Genomic DNA, 13,159 nt, shown 5'->3' on the forward strand with positions numbered 1-13,159 from the left:
CCTCAAGTGATCCGCCTGGCTCGGGCTCCCAAAGTGCTGAGATTACAGGCGTGAGCCACCACTCCCCGCCTAAATGCTAGTTTTGCTTGCTGATTTTGCTGTGTGTTTATGGTTTTCTTTTTTCTTTTTTGGCCATATTTCAGTGCTGGGAAGAGCAGGTGGCTAGTTTTTTTCCAGCCAACATCAGAGCCTGCAGAACTCTTTTACCATAGAGAGGGAGTCTGGAATTCAGCCAGTATGTGTGTGACTGACCAGTGGTGTGTTGTTGAATGTGATGCCTTGTTGAATATTGCAATCTTAGCTTTTTTGATCTTTAAGTTGCTGTTCACTATTTTGCCTTTAAGAGTGAGAAGTTGGCCAGGCGTGGTGGCTCACGCCTGCAATCCCAACACTTTGGAAGTCCAAGGCAGGCAGATCACTTGAGCTCAGGAGTTCGAGACATGCCTGGGCAACATGGAGAAACCCCATCTGTACCAAAAAATAAAAAAATCTGCTGTGTGTGGTGGCATGCATCTGTAGTCCCAGCTATTCAGGAGGCTGAGGTAGGAGGATTGCCTGACCCCAGGAGGTGGAAGTTAGAGTGAACTGAGATTGCACCATTGCACTCCAGCCTGGGCAACAGAGTGAGATCCTGTCTCAAAAAAAAAAAGAGAAGACAGTCTAAATTTCCACAATTGATTATATATTTTCTTCTCACCTTTAAGTCCTTACTTCAAAGGGATACTTTTAAAGGCTGAGTAGGTGTTTTTCTAAGCCTTACTTAATGCCTGGAGAAGTTTCTTGATCTTTTTGGTCTGATATATTATTTGTCATGTCTGATTTGTAAATTGAGGCCTAACACAATTGAATATAACCAGATTCTTCCTAAATATATCCAAGGTTCTCTACTGAGTGTCCTGGAGGTGATACGGAGCGATATGTGGTTCCTGACCTTAAGGATCTTACAGCTTTTGGGGAAAAACAAGGCAAACATGGAAAAAGTAACAACGTAAAGGGGTGAGGATGTGTGCTTCAGAATACAGAGAGGGGGATTTCATAGCATTGATGCAGCCAGTGGGATTTAAATTGAGTTTTGAGGGATAGGTACATTTCAGATTGAGAATTCCAAAGACTGTGAGGTAGCAAAAGGAAGGGGGGGTGATGAAGAGGGGAGAAGCATTTAATAAATCATGTTTTTTTCACAACTAAAAGTTGTGTACTGTATTTTTTGTAGTGTACAGTATGATTTGATATATGTATACGTGGAATGGTTAAATCAAGCTATTTAACATGCATTACCTCACATATTTATTTTTGTGTGGTGAGAACACTTAAATTCTACTGTCTTAGCAATTTTCAATTATACAGTATATTCTCTCCTTTTTTTTTTTTTTTTTTTTTTTTTTGAGACAGAGTCTCGCTCTGTCGCCAGCCTGGAGTGCAGTGGTGCGATCTCGACTCACTGCAACCTCTGCCTCCTGGGTTTAAGCAATTCTCCTGCCTCAGCCTCCTGAGTGGTGGAGACTACAGGCACATGCCACCATGCCCAGCTCATTTTTGTATTTTTAGTAGAGATGGGGTTTCACCATGTTGACCAGGATGGTCTCCATCTCGACCTCGTGATACGCCCACCTCGGCCTCCCAAAGTGGTGGGATTACGGGTGTGAGCCATCGCACCCGGCCTCCTTTTTTATTTTTAAATAGAGACAGAATTTATTCTGTTTTGTTGCCCAGGCTGTTCTTGAATTCGTGGGCTCAATCTATCCTCCCACTATAGCCTCCTGAGTATTAGTAGATAGGTGGGTTCCACCATGCTTCGCTAATTTTTTTTCTTTTTTGTAGAGATGGGATTTTGCCATGTTGCCCCGGCGGGTCTCAAATTCCTGAGCTTAAGCAATCTGCCTGCCTCAGCCTCCCAAAGTGCTGGGGTTACAGGCATGAGCCATTGCGGCTGGCCTGATATGTGGGTTTTTGTTTTTAATTCTGTTTATGTGATGAATCACATTTATTGATTTACGTATGTTGAACCAACCTTGCACCCCAGGAGTAAAGACTACTTGATTGTGGTGGATTAGCTTTTTATTTTTATTTTATTTTATTTTATTTTTGAGACAGAGTCTCACTCTGTCGCCCAGGCTGGAGTGCAGTGGCGCTATCTCGGCTCACTGCAAGCTCCGCCTCCCAGGTTCACACCATTCTCCCACCTCAGCCTCCTGAGTAGCTGGGACTACAGGCACCTGCCACCATGCCTGGCTAATTTTTTGTATTTTTAGTAGAGATGGGGTTTCACCGTGTTAGCCAGGATGGTCTCGATCTCCTGACCATGTGGATCCACCCGGCTCGGCCTCCCAAAATGCTGGGATTACAGGCGTGAGCCACTGTGCCTGGCCGCTTTTTATTTACTTATTTATTTATTTATTTATATATTTGAGACAGAGTCTCGCTCTGTAGTCCAGGCTGGAGTGCAGTGGAACTAGCTCAGCTCATTGCAACCTCTGCCTCGTGGGTTCAAGTGATTCTCGTGCCTCAGCCTCCCAGGTACCTGGGATTACAGGTTTGCACCACTAGACCTGGCTAATTTTTGTACTTTCAGTAGAGATGGGGTTTCCCCATGTTGGCCGGGTTGGCCTTGAAGTCCTGACCTCAAGTGATCTGCCTGACTTGGCCCTGCAAAGTGCTGAGATAACAGATGTGAGCCACCACACTGGCCTGCATTAGCTTTTTAATGTGCTGCTGGTTCGGTTTGTTAGTATTTTATTTAGGATTTTTGTGTCTGTGTTCATCAGGGATATTGGCCTGGAGTTTTTTTCTTTTTTCATTGTGTCTTTGCCAGGTTTTGGCATCAGAATGCTGCTGGCCTCATAGAATGGGTTAGGGAAGAGTCCCTCCTTGATTTTTTGGAATAATTTCAGTAGAATTGGTACCAGCTCTTCTTCGTGTGTCTGGTAGAATTTGGCTGTGAGTCCATCTGGTCCAGGGCCTTTTCTGGTTGGTAAGTTTTTATTTTTCATTATTTTTTGAGACAGGGTCTCACTGTGTTGCCCATACTGGAATTCAGTGGCATGATCACAGCTCTCTGCAGCCTCGACTTCCCAGACTCAGATGATCCTACCACCTTAGCCTCATGAGTAGCTGGGCCTAGAGGTATGTGCTGCCACACCTGGCTCATTTTCTGTTTTGTTTTGTTTTGTTTTTTGTTTTTGAGAGAGAAGATTTCTTCATGTTGCCCAGACTGGTCTCTCCTGGGCTCAAGTGATCTGCCTGCCTTTGTCTCCCAAAGTGCTGGGATTGTAGGCATGAGCCATGGCCCTGGCCAGGTTTTTTATTACTGATTCAATTTTGGAACTCATCATTGGTCTGTTCAGAATTTCAGTTTCTTCCTGGTTCAGTCTTGTGGGGTTGTATGTTTGCAGGAATTTATCTGGAATTTTGGGTTTTCTAGTTTGTGTGCATAGAGGTGTTTGTAATAGTCTCTGAGGGTTTTTTGTATTTCTGTGGAATTGGTGGTAATGTCAGTTTTGTCATTTCTGATTGTGTTTATTTAGATCTCTCTTTATTAATCTAGCTAGGGATCTATCAATTTTGTTTATCATTTGAAAGAACCAACTTTTGGTTTCGTTTATCATTTATTTGTATGGATTTTCACATCTCAATTTCATTCAGTTCAGCACTGATTTTGGTTATTCTGCTGGCTTTGGGATTGGTTTGTTCTTGTTTTTCTAGTTTCTCTTGGTGTGATGTTAGGTTGTTAATTTGAGATCTTTCTAGCTTTTTGATGTCAGTGTTTAGTGCTATAAACTTTTCTCTTAATACTGCTTTAACTGTGTCCTGGTGATTCTGGTATGCTGTATCTGTGTTTTCATTAATTTCAGAGAACTTTCTGATTTCTCCCTTAATTTCAGTTTTTACTCAAAAGTCATTCGGGAGCAAGTTGTTTCATTTCCGTGTAATTGTATAGTTTTGAGAGACCTTTTTAGTATTGATTTCTATTTTAATTGTGCTGTGGTCCAAGAGTGTGGTTGGTATGATTTTGGTTTTTTTTGCCTACGCACTTCTCAAAAGAAGACATATATGTGGCCCAATAAGCATATGAAAAAATGCTCAACATCGCTAATCGTCAGACAAATGCAAACCAAAACCACAGTGAGATGCCATCTCACACCAGTCAGAGTAGCTATTATTAGAAAGTCAAAAATAACAGTTGTTGGCAAGGTTGTGGAGTAAAGGGAATGCTTATACACTGCAGGTGAGAATGTAAATTAGTTCAGCCACTGTGGAAGGCAGTTTGATTTCCCAAAGAACTTAAAACAGAACTACCATTCTGCCCAGCAATCCATTACTGGGTTATATACCCAAAGGAATATAAATCGTTTTACCAAAAAGGCACATGTACTTGTATGTTTATTGTGGCACTATTCACAAGAGCAAAGACATGGAATCAACCTAGATGCCCATCAGTGGTGGACTTAATAAAGAAAATGTGGTACACATATACCATGGGATACTATGCAGCTGTTTAAAAAAAACCAAAACCGAAATCATGTCCTTTGCAGCAACATGGATGCAGCTGGAGGTCATTATCCTAAGTGAATTAAAGCAGGAACAGAAAGCCAAGTACCACGTGTTCTCACTTATAAGTGGGAGCTAACATTGAGTACACATGGGCACAAACATGGACACGAGGGCTTACTTGAGGTGGTGAGGGTAAGAGGAGGATGAGGGTCAAAAAACTATCTGTCTTGTACTATGCTCAGTTGCTGGGTGACAAAATCTGTACACCAAATTCCAGTGACGTATGTTTATCCATGTAACAAATGTACATATGTACCCCCAAACCTAAAATCCAAGAAAGATGTATAGAAAACAAAGAGCAAAATGAAGGACATAAAACCTAAAAACCATTTATAGTCAATATATAAAAAGGCTTAATACCCCAGTCAAAATCAGATATGGATAAATTTTATGAAAACAAAGTAAACAAAGAAGGTACTGACTCTTGTGATAGTTGCATACCAAGAACCATCACTTACTGGGGCATGCTGTGGCTCACACCTGTTATACCGGCACTTTGGGAACCCAAGGCAGGAGAGGATTGCTTGAGCCCAGGAGTTTGGTACTAGCCTGGGCAACAAAGTGAGACCCTATCTCTACAAAAATACAATGGTGCAAATCTCGGCTCACTGCAACCTCTGCCTCCCGGGTTTTCAAGCAATTCTAGGTTTCTTCACCCATTCAATGGGAAGGACTGTTTCAGAGCCATGATTGTGTTCAATGGGACTAGGTTGCAAGGTTTAATCACTCTTCTTTTTAAAATTTTATTATTTTATTACTTCATCTTTTTTTTTTAAAGCCACATGTAGACTGAATTCATTTAATTTCATAAAATAACACTCCTTACTGCTAATCCTGATCAATTCTAGCTTTGTGTGTCTTTGGGTTGGATCCACCCAGATAAGAGGACAAAAGAGGGCAGGGCATGGTGACTAGCACCTGTAATCCCAGCATTTTGGGAGGCCAAGGTGGGCAGATCACCTGAGGTCAGGAGTTCGAGACCAGTGTGGCCAACATGGTGAAATCCCGTCTCTACTAAAAATACAAAACTTAGCCTCATGTGGTGGTGGGCGCCTCTAATCTAAGCAATTTAGTGATTTGAGCTGGGCTCGGGAGACTGAGGCAGGAGAATTTCCCTCTTTCACCCTGGCTGGAGTGCAGTGGCACGATCTCGGCTCCTCCACCTTACAATTTCAAGCGATTCTCCTGCCTCAGCCTCCCAAGTAGCTGGGATTACAGGTGCCTGGCACTGCGCCCAGCTAATTTTTGTATTTTTAGTAGAGACGGGGGTTTCACCATGTTGGCCAGGCTGGATTTCTTCATAGCCTAATGAATAATAAAGGAGATAGCCTAGAGCAGTGCTTTTCAATTTCAGGTAGTTTTGTTTCCCAGGGAACATTTGGCAAAGTCTGTAGACAATTTTTTTTTCTCACTTTGTTGCCCAGGTTGGAGTGTGGTGGTGTGATCACCGGCTGGCTGCAGCTTCTACCTCCTGGGCTCGAGCAATCCTCCCACCTCAGCCTCCCAAGTAGCTGTACCACCATACCACCACCCCCGGCTAATTATTTAATTTTTTGTAGAGACAGAGTCTCACTGTGTTGCCTAGGCTGATGTCAAACTCCTGGCCTCAAGCAGTCCTGCTTGGGCCTCCAAAGTATTGGGATTGTAGGCGTGAGCCACCACACCCAGCCTGTAGACATTTTTGATTTTCATAACTGGGGGTTGTGAGGAGGGCTGCTACTGTTGTCCAGTGGGTAGAGGCCAGAGATGCTGCTGAACATGCTACAGTGCACAGGATAGCCCCCTCAAAGAATTATATTGGGCCCAAAAAGTTAAGAGGACTGAGGTTGAGAAACCCTGGGATAGCTAGAGGGATAGTCAGTGTCATCTTGTGCTAATGGTGTTTAAGGTTTGTTTTGGTGTAGGTTTGATTTTTAATTTTGGGATCCCATTGAATTTTCAGTAAGATAATTGAGACCATATAATTTTAGGCAAAACACTGATGGGAGAGATTGTTTAGAACAGGAACTAGGGTTCAGTTAGTGGCTGCAATTCCATTATAGCCATATCAGTTGGAGTCACTTTCTCTCTTTGGAGTTACTGAGACCAGAGGAATTGGATTACTCGTCTCAAGTTACGTACTGTAAGGCCGACTTCTAAAAGAAAACTATCCACATGTTTTGTCAGTTGGGAATTAATTGAGACAGTAACACTGCATGTAATTTAGTAAGACAGCTGGAAATCCCAGTTTGAAAACAAAATGGAAACAGACAACAAGCCTAACTTTTAGTTTTCCTTTCTGTGTTTCTCTTACAACTCTCAGAAGTTTCATGAGCTCTGGAAATTTTGTGTTTAACCTTTTAGTTTCTTCGAATTCTTGGTTGAGGGGGTATATTGGAGTTATTAATCTTTGTTCTAAAATTCTTCAGGTGCTTCTAACTGAGTCATCTGACCCTCTCAGTTTACCTAAGTATATCCCACTGTAAAATAATACTTAGGTGCACGTATTGGAAGCTTGAATGAGGAATCTATCTGTATAATCCTAATTGAAAGGCAGTGTAAGAATGATGAGCAATCCTTATTTGCGGAGAAATAGGGCCATTACCGTATTGGAAACGTTTTGGTTGTTGTAGTTTCACACACAGAAGTTTAGGTGCTGAAAAATTTTTCTTTTTAAAAAATTTTTTTCTTCAATTATTTGCAATTCAGAGTTTCTCTGAGGTCCCCAGAAGCATGTATATCAGTTAGAAGTAGGCCAGGTATGGTGGCTCTTGCCTGTAATCCCAGCACTTTGGGAGGCTGAGGGGGGTGGATCACTTGAGCTCAGGAGTTTAAGACCAGCCTGGGTGATATGGCAAAACCCCATCTCTTGAAGAAAAAGACAGAAGTGAGTTGGCTCTAGTGATTTCTAAACCAGGCATACTTTTCTTGTATGATAAGTAGACTGTTGGTGACTCTTTCCCCAAAACAGACCAGTTTTTTTTTTTTGAGACCTAGAGCCTCACTCTGGTGCCCAGGCTGGAGTGCAGTGGTGCGATCTTGGCTCACGGCAACCTCCGCCTCCCATGTTCAAGCAATTCTGGTGCCTCGACCTCCCGAGTAGCTGGGATTATGGGTGTGCGCCACCACACCTGGCTAATTTTGTATTTTTAGTAGAGGCAGGGTTTCACTATGTTGGCCAGGCTGGTCTCAAACTCCTGACCTCAAGTGATGATCTGCCTGCCTCGGCTTTCCAAAGTTCTGGGATTACAGGCGTGAGCCACCACGCCTGGCCAGACCAGTTAGTTTTATCTTCCTTGAAAATCTGTTAAGACAGATTAATCTGTCTCCTTGACAATTTGAGCAAGTGTCACAGGAAACTTCTTAGTAGACAAGGTAATGTTTACCTCGTTGCCACTCACTTTGATGTTGTATAGATTTGAATAGACTTTTAAGTCATAGTGCCATCTTCCAGAGTTTCATTTTGCTTACGTTTCACCATGCTTAGAATTTACATTCTCAAAAGAAAGAACAATTATAGTTACATGCTCTTTCTTACCTTTTGCTGGATTAACTGAGACCTGCAGGCGTCCTACAGTGATGCTGATCTTCTAGCCCGTTAGTTCTCAGACCTCTCAGATCCAGTGCCCTCTTTTTATAAGTATTTTGAAATACTCTCTTAAATGAAATCCACAGGTAATACAACTTTTCGACATATGTGTGTGTGTGTGTGTGTGTGTGTATATATATATATATATATATTTTTTTTTGAGACAGAATCTCTGTCAACCAGGCTGTGCTGCAGTGGTGTGATCTTGGCTCACTGCATCCTCTGCCTCCAGGGTGCTTCAAGCGATGCTCGTGCCTTAGCCTTCCGAGTAGCTGAGATTACAAGTGTGCATCACCACACCTGGCTAAATTTTTTTGTATTATTATTTATTCTTTGTAGAGACAGGGTTTCACCATGTTGGCCAGGCTGGTCTCGAACTCCTGGCCTCAAGTGATCCGCCCACCTCGGCCTTCCAAACTACTGGGGTTACAGGCGTGAGCCACCACGCCCGGCCCTACATATATAATTTAAAAAATTATCTTGCGGTAAGATGAAGGATAAATAGAAAACATTTCTGACAGATTCGCTTGACATGACAGCTGCCTGAGTAGACTGCTGTAAGGGTATTTGCAACTTAAATACCAGGAGAAGCAAACCAGTACAGTGAACAGTTCTTTGCAAATGTACAAATAAAACTCAAATATAGCTTCTTTCTTTCTTCTCCTTCTCCTTCTCCTCCTCCTCCTCCTCCTCCTCCTCCTCCTCCTCCTCCTCCTCCTCCCTTCTCCTTCCTTCTTCTTCTTCTTCTTCTTCCTCCTCCTCCTCCTCCTCTTCCTCTTCCTCTTCTTCTTCTTCTTTTTTTTTTTTTGGTACAGATGGGGTCTCACTTAGTTGCCCAGGCTGGTTTTGAATTAGGCTCAAGCTGTCCTCCTCCTTGGCCTCCCAAAGTGCTGTGATTACAAACGTGAGCCACTGTATCTGCCCCAAAGTACACTTTTCTCTTACTTTATTTAACAGTTGCTTTTCTGGACATTCAGTACGTATTAAAATTATGGACTGGGCACGGTGGCTTACGTCTGTAATCCCAGCACTTTGGGATGCCAAGGCAGATGATCACTTGAGCCCAGGAGTTGGAGACTAGCCTGAGCAACATGGTAAAACTCTGTCTCTTCAAAAAAAAAATTTTTTTTTTTTTGAGACAGAGTCTTGCTCTGTCACCCAGGCTGGAGTGCAGTGGCCGGATCTCAGCTCACTGCAAGCTCTGTCTCCTGGGTTTACGCCATTCTCCTGCCTCAGCCTCCCGAGTAGCTGGGACTACAGACGTCCGCCACCTCGCCCGGCTAGTTTTTTTTTTTTTTTGTAGTTTTTAGTAGAGACGGGGTTTCACCATGTTAGCCAGGATGGTCTCGATCTCCTGACCTCGTGATCCGCCCGTCTCGGCCTTCCAAAGTGCTGGGATTACAGGCTTGAGCCACTGCGCCCGGCCAAAAAAATTTTTTAAAAATTAGCTGGGAGTGGTGGCACATGCCTGAAGTCCCAGCTACCTGGGAGGCTGAGGTGGGAGGATTACCTGAGCCCAGGAGGTCAAGGCTGTAGTGAACCGTGATCACACCGCTGCATTCCAGCCTGGGTGACAGAGTGAGACCCTGTCTCAAAAAATAAATAAATCAGTAAAATTATGCGGAAGGATTTGGTGCCTTATATGTAGAATGGAATTAGGTTCTAGGCTTTGGTAATTATACAAATTTTAAAAATCCAGTTAACTATTCATAAGGAAGTTTGAGAATAAAGACATTTTTTCTTTGTGCCAGACTTGCCTATGCTTTCCTGGCCTCTGCCAATTGAATGTCAGTAACACTTTTTTTTTTCTTCAACTTTTATTTTAAGTCCCAGGGCACATGTGCAGGATGTGCAGGTTTTGTTGTGTAGGTAAATGTGTGCCATGGTGGTTGGCTGCACAGATCAACTCATCACCTAGGTATGAAGCCCGGCATCCATTAGCTATTCTTCCTGAGGCTCCCCTCACAGGTCCCAGTGTGTGTTGTTCCCCACCATGTGTCCATGTGTTCTTATCATTTAGCTCCTACTTACAAATGAGAATATGTGATGTGTGGTTTTCTGTTCCTATGTTAGTTTGCTGAGGATAATGGCTTCCAGCTCCATCCACATCCCTGCAAAGTAATCACTTGTTCCTTTTTATGGCTGCATAGTATTCCATGGTGTATATGTACCACATTTTCTTTATCCAGCCTCTCATTGATGGGCATTTGGATTGATTCCATGTCTCTGCTATTGTGAATAGTGAGAAGCACTTCTTAACTGCTGTGACAACCAAAGCACTTCCATAGATGTCCCAAATGTCCCCTAGATGATTGTATTGTCCTCATTAAGAATGACCTTAATGAGGTCATAACATCATACAGGAAAACATTTTTCTGTTTTATCATTCACTCTTGTCTTTTTTTCTTGCTTATTATTCACTACTTTAGCACAGTCTTTTAGTCTAAAAGACAAAGATTTACTTGGCCTTTAGACAATTCCTATATGTCTTCAAATTTCTTATATCCTCACCACTCTTATTATTGATGTTTTCTTTTTCATCAGTGTTAGGACAGTGCCTTGGTACATAGTAGATATTCAATTAGTATTTGTTTAATGAAGGAAACTTAATTGTAGGCTTTTTCTTCATGCAGCTTTCTTCTTTTTGTACCTGTTGAAAATGATGGAGGTACTAGTGTTCATAAAAACTTTGAAAACAGGCTGGGCGCCGTGGCTCACGCCTGTAATCTAAGCCCTTTGGGAGGCTGAGGCAGACGGATCACTCGAGGTCAGGAGTTCAAGACCAGCCTGACCAACATGGTGAAACCCCATCTCTACTAAAAATACAAAATTAGCCGGGCGTGGTGGTGCATGCCTGTAATCTCAGCTACGCAGGAGGCTGAGGCAGGAGAATTGCTTGAACCTGGGAGGTGGAGGTTGCAGCGAGCCGAGGTTGCAGTGAGCCAAGATTGTACTACTGCACTCCAGCCTGGGCAACAAGAGCAAAACTCTGTCTCCAAAAATAAAATAAAATAAAATAAAATAAATAAAAAATAAAAAAATTAGCTGGGTCTAGGTGCAGTGGCTCACATCTGTAATCCCAGCACTTTGGGAGGCTGAAGTGGGCAGATCACCTGAGGTCGGGAGTTTGAGACCAGCCTGGCCAACATAGTGAAACCTGTCTCTACTAAAAATACAAAAATTAGCTGGGTGTGGTGGCACACGCCTGTAATCCCAGCTACTCGGGAGACTGAGGGAGGATAATTGGTTGAACTCAGGAGGTGGAGGTTGTAGTGAGCTGAGATTGCACCACTGCACTCCAGCTCTGTCTCAAAAAAAAAAAAAAAAAAAAAAACAGTCCTTGAAAACAAAGCAACAAAGCACAGACCTGTGGACTGATGACTGAAGGGTTGGCTCAAAGCAGCAGTTTGATGGACCACTTACCATTTGTTAGTGGCCAATAGAGTGGAGCCTCTTGTGGAATATGGCTTTATTTCTGCATGTGAGAGCTTATAAGTAGAGGAGTCATCCCATAATTGCATGCCTTTCAGATAAACAGCTGATGGGCTTTGTAGGCAGAGTTACTTCATTAGTCATTAATAGCTGAATTTGTTGAATGAAAGCTTCTTTAGAGGATCTTCTCTAAGTACTAATGTGAGGTACTTTTACTCTCAAACTTATTAAACTGTTGGTTCCCTGATTTTGAATTTATGATGCCAATTGTTAGATCCTGATCTTGTAATATGGTCACTGCTAAATGTTTACAGGTATTAGTGTACCTAGTAGAGAAAAGTTAGGTTGAGGAATAGAAATTTTTGTATCTTAGCTTCATCGGTTTGAAAAAAAAGTAGTTATTTGGATTGCTGATACAGTGCAAAAACTATTTATAAATGGTACATTTACTTTTTAATAACATGTAAAAGGCAAACAGCAAATAATTTTCACTGCTAGTCTTGATTTGTATGTTTTAGATTAAAGAGTTGTTGAAATTATAATAAAAAAACAAATAATGGTTGGGCAAAGGACATAAATAGACATTTCTCAATAGAAGGCATATAAATGGCCAGCAGGTATATGAAACATCACTAATCATCAGAGAAGTGTAAACCAAAACCAGAATGAGATATCATTATACCCCAGTTAGAATGGCCATTATTAAAAAGACAAAAATAACAGATGCTGACGAGAATGTGGAAGAAAGGGAACTCTTAAACACTGTTGATGAGAATGTAAATTAGTGTAGTCACTGTGGAAAACAGAGTGGATATTTTTCAAAAAAACTAAAAACTACCATACAATCCAGCAATCTCACTACTGGGTATTTATCCAGAAGAAAAGAAATCAGTGTATCAAAGGGATACTTGCACTTCCATGTTCATTGTATTACTATTCACAGTAGCAAAGATGGAATCAGAGTATCCATCAATGGATGAATGGATAAAGAAAATGTGGTGTATATATATATGCAACAGAATACTATTTGGCCATAAGAAAGGATGAAGTCATGCCATTTGTAGCAACATGGAACTGGAGGTTATAATGTTAAGTGAAATAAGCCAGGCACAGAAAGACAGATATTGCATGTTCTCACTCATATGTGGGAGCTAAAAAAGTTGATTTCATGCAGGTAGAGAATGGAATGATATCTAAGGCTGGAAGGGTGTGTGAAGGTAGAGGGTGTGAGGTATGTGGATAAAGAGAGGTTGATTAATGGGTATGAACAAATAAGATAGAAGGAATAAGTTCTGATGTTTGATAGCAGAGTAGAATGACTAAAGTTAACAACAATGTGTATTTCAAAATAGCTAGATGAGAGGATTTCAGATGTTCCCAGCACATAGAAATGATAAATATTCAAGGTGATGGATGCCCTAAATACCCTGACTTGAGATGCGTGTACCAAAATATCACATGTACCCCATGAATATTTACAGATACCTGTAGCAATAAAAAAGTGGTTGAAAGTAATAAGTGAGAATCATAAAAATGTTTAATTTCCTGAATTTTTCAACCTTAGTTTACTGATCACTAAAATTGTTGGTTTATTATTCTCTATCAAGT

The 13,159-nt window shown here is 41.7% G+C and overlaps 1 protein-coding gene across 3 annotated transcripts in view; it reads left to right on the top strand.

Moving 5' to 3' along the window:
• RNF115 (ring finger protein 115) overlaps window positions 1-13,159 on the top strand; it is a 79,420-nt gene that overhangs the window by 2,119 nt on the left and 64,142 nt on the right. Inside the window, exon 2 of one of the 3 annotated variants that reach the window (XM_023198651.3) lies at window positions 3,006-3,123. The exons of the other annotated variants lie outside the window; for them this stretch is intronic. The gene's annotated coding sequence lies outside the window, so the exon portion shown is untranslated. The remainder of the gene's footprint in view (window positions 1-3,005; window positions 3,124-13,159) is intronic. 3 annotated transcript variants of the gene reach the window in all.

The sequence above is a fragment of the Piliocolobus tephrosceles genome, chromosome 1 (genome assembly GCF_002776525.5).
Source record: "Piliocolobus tephrosceles isolate RC106 chromosome 1, ASM277652v3, whole genome shotgun sequence".
Classification (NCBI taxonomy): Eukaryota; Metazoa; Chordata; class Mammalia; order Primates; family Cercopithecidae; genus Piliocolobus; species Piliocolobus tephrosceles.